This window comes from Panicum virgatum, chromosome 3N, assembly GCF_016808335.1.
Source record: "Panicum virgatum strain AP13 chromosome 3N, P.virgatum_v5, whole genome shotgun sequence".
Lineage (NCBI taxonomy): Eukaryota > Viridiplantae > Streptophyta > Magnoliopsida > Poales > Poaceae > Panicum > Panicum virgatum.
The window spans coordinates 17,902,345-17,906,184 of record NC_053147.1 but is presented as its reverse complement, the minus strand read 5'-3'; positions in this window follow the sequence as shown (position 1 = coordinate 17,906,184).

The window sequence follows — 3,840 nt, the reverse complement described above, 5'->3', positions numbered from 1 at the left end:
TTTGGTTGTGAACGTGTGGAGTTTTGGAGATGATGAGCAAAGCTTGGGCTCAAGGCAAAGGTATAAAATAGAGGTTTTGTATTTTACCGGTCACAGGGTGTTTAGAGGATGAAAAGTGACCGGATTTGTTGGATAGATAGCCGTACTATCAAGAGGGGTCGAGTACTCGTGCTTGACGGGTCCTTAGTGCCATTTTGCTCAAAATATCTAGTTGCATGCATGAGGGCTAACGGCGTTTTGAAAAGATTTGAAAAAGACTAAGTTTGAGAGCTGACTGAGTAACAGCGGACAGTCCGCACCCGAGGGGCGGACAGTCCGCGCCCGTTCCAGAGAGCTTGCAGAGGCTCTGGTGGGCTGGCGGACAGTCTGGGTCAGGTGGGCTTCAAAGTTGAACGGCGGACAGTCCACCCATGGGGCGTGGACGGTCCGCCGGCTAATTTTAGATTTGTACCAGAGAGGTTGTTTCTCTGGTTTGGGCTGAAAAGTCAACTACGGACGGTCCGCCCTTGGGGTGCGGACGGTCCGCCCTTGGGGTGCGGACGGTCCGCAAGCTAATTCGAATTTGTACCGGAGAGCATGTTTGTCTCTGGTGAGTCAGATCTCTTAACTGCGGACGGTCCGCCCCTGGGGCGCGGACGGTCCGCCGGGGTTTAACGGCTAGTTCTGACACGCATTAAATGCACTCTGACTCACTGGTTTATAACAGCGGACGGTCCAATTTTTGAAATGCGGACGGTCCGCGACTTCGCAGAAAAGAGTGTAACGGCTAGTTTTTGGAGGGATGTCTATATATACCCATTGCCCGGCCTTTGGGTGTCTCTCTTGGCCATTTGGACTGCATACTTGACATCATAGAGCTAAGGCATCCCTCTCTCACACATACTTGCTTAAAGATTGCATTCTAGAGGGTGTGAGGGCTTCCTAGTGCATTGCATCAAGAGTTTGAGATTTGTGGCACTGGGGAAACTTCAAGCAAGCGTCATCGACTTGTTACTCTTGGGAGTTGCCGCTCCCTAGACGGCTTGGAGAAGAGGATTTCGTGGAGCTCCTCCAAGGAGATTGTTGAGGAGCCCTGATTTCGGTTGTGAGAGGTCTTGTGCTCACCTCACCGGAGTGGTGTAGAGCAACTCTAGTGGAATCGAGGTGTGGAGCGGTTCCTTGATTCAAGCCGGATCAAGATCAAGAGGTTCTTGATAAAGGAGCGGTTGATTCTTGGAATCCACCTCAACGTGGATTAGGGGTGACCGGCAAGTCATCGACACCACGGGATAAATTCTTGTGTCAAGCTTGGTTACTTCTCTTGCTCACTTCAATTCTTGTTTTTACTTTGAGTAATTTACCTTACTAGAGCTTGATTTGTATCTTGTCACCCTTGGTTGCAAAACCATCTAGAGATAGTAGTAGCATGACATAGGGCTTTCATTTGTTACTAATTAAATTTCTCTAGTGTTGTTAGTTTTAGATTTTAAACCGCCTATTCATCCCCCCTCTAGTCGGTGTTCTTGATCCTACACGGTCTTTGCGCGCAACGACCCATTGGGTCGACGGCGACGCCCACCATCCACGTCCAGCCGCGGCGTCGACATCTTCGAGTTCGAGGCCCCGCAGGAGGAGGTCACCCGGACTGCACCTCGAGGGCTCGTCAGCGGTGGGAAGCCGACGTCGCCGTCAGCCAGCGCCCGCCAGTCAATGACACACATCCTCCCCTCACGCCCAGGCCCGGCCTCCATCAGTGTCTTCGTCATGACCTCTACATCTACTACCACACCATCGCTGGACTCCGGGAGGACGACCACACTGCCTGCTCCCGAGCCCAAGATGCTGTTCGTCGACGTTGATCACCCGACCTTGCCGTTCATCGACGCTGGTCACCAGACTGCACCTCCAAAGCTCGTCAGCGCTGACAAGCCGAAGTCGCCGTCATCCAGCGCCCGCCCATCTTTGACACAGGTCCCCCCCTCACACCCAGGTCCAGTCTCCATCGACGTCGTCAATGCCTCTGCATCTACCACCGCACCCTCGCTAGAGCCCAGGAGTATGACCACGTGCCCTACTACCGCGTCCATCATGCCTTCTTGCGCGACGGCGGGGCCGAACGCGCCAGCCTCACACGGGGCAAGCGGGCGGTCGGCTACGGGCACCATTGCTGTGGGCGTTGGGCCCGCAGCGTTCAGCACCATCGGTGGCGGGACCTACAACAACACTGCAGCAGGAAAGCAGCCCTGGAGGCGTCGGACCAGGTGCGCACCGTGGCGGGCCTAGTCACAGTGGCGTGCCTGGGCGTGGTGGTGCTAGACACGGTCCGGGAGGCGAAGGCTGAGGCAGTCTCGGAGGAGGCGGCTGCGGTCCGGGCGGCGGGGCGGGCCATGGTGACCCGAGAGGTGGTGGCCGCGGTCTGGGAGACGACGGCCGCGATCCGGGAGGCGGAGGCCGTGAACATGGTCTCTCGCTGCCTCTGTGTCAGGTATGCCGACCTTGGGCGCACCGGTACGCCTTTTGGTGCAACAAGCTCCTGTGCGGGGAGTGTCCCTGCCCGTGTCTGCATCCAGCAATCCGGTTCCTGCCTGTTCCTCAGTTCTATGGGGATATCTGCATCAACCAACCTATTCCTTTTCCAAGTCAACCATATATCTTCGTCGTAGGAGTGAGAACTAAGCCTTGGGTGATATATTACTTTGTTCCTGTTACTGATGTTTTCAGTCACGTCATATTAGTTCCAACTATGAGTTACTTCATGAGAATTCACCAAAACCAGGTGGCTGAGCTTCAATTGAATGCTCTCTCTATATATAGAGAGCAGTCTTTGGTTACCCAGTTTGAGTATATGTTTAGATGTACATTGAATTGCGAATAAGGCTGTAATAGGGGCTCTTACTTTTTCTGAAGAACTGTTGGCGACTTTGAGTCAGAGACTGGCATGGGAAATTATTTGATTCCGTGTATTTTTGTCATGAAAGTATGTGTTTCACAAATTTGAATTTGAGTCGAAGACTGGCATGGGAAATTGTTTGATTCCGTATATGTTTGTCCTGAAAGTATTTGTTTCTCAAAATTGTACTGTATTATTAATAAAAAATAGTGACAGCCCTTACGGCCCAACTATCCTTAGCTAAAACTTAAGGCCCAACTACAAGGCTCCGTTTCATAGAAAAAGTGGCGCATCTTCCTCCAATCCTCCGTTACCAAATTGATGCGACTAGCTGGACGTCTATCGTCTCGCTCGAACCAGCTACAGTTGAGAGAGGCGAAAAAGAGGAGTACGCCATTTCCGGCGGCGATTCCGCCGGTCTCCTTCCGCTCCGGCGGCCGTTTGGGCGTCGGTGAGGGAAGGGGACCGTGGGATTGCCGTGCGGTTGTATATACGATAGGTAGTTATCTATCTAGGTCGTGCTCGCCGTCTCTAGGCGGCGGAGATGGAGTTCGCCGGGGGTGTCAAGCCTGCCTTCTTCCTCGTCGTTGGACGGAGGAGATGGCGATTGACCCTCTCTGGCGTGTGTTCCTCTCGCTGGAGCTCGGCGACGGCGCAACGGCGAGGTGGATTTTGGTCCTCCGGAAGATTTTCGGTAAGGTCTCTTACTTCGAATCTTCTGGGAGGTTGGTGTGTCCGGGCGGCGATGGCGAGGCGGCGGCGTCGTCCCCGCTGTGGAATAAGTCCCTCCGGCCTCGTCCCCGCCTTGCCAGTGTATGCTTCGGTGCTGGTAAGGGGTCTGTGAGGGTGGGGTCCCCCAGATCTGGCGTCTCGACGGAGGTTCAGATTTTGGGATCCCCTTGTTCTGGAGTCCGGCGTCGCCGGTTGCTTCGCCTGCGTCGGCTTGCGGCGATGGTGATGGAGTTGGCGGC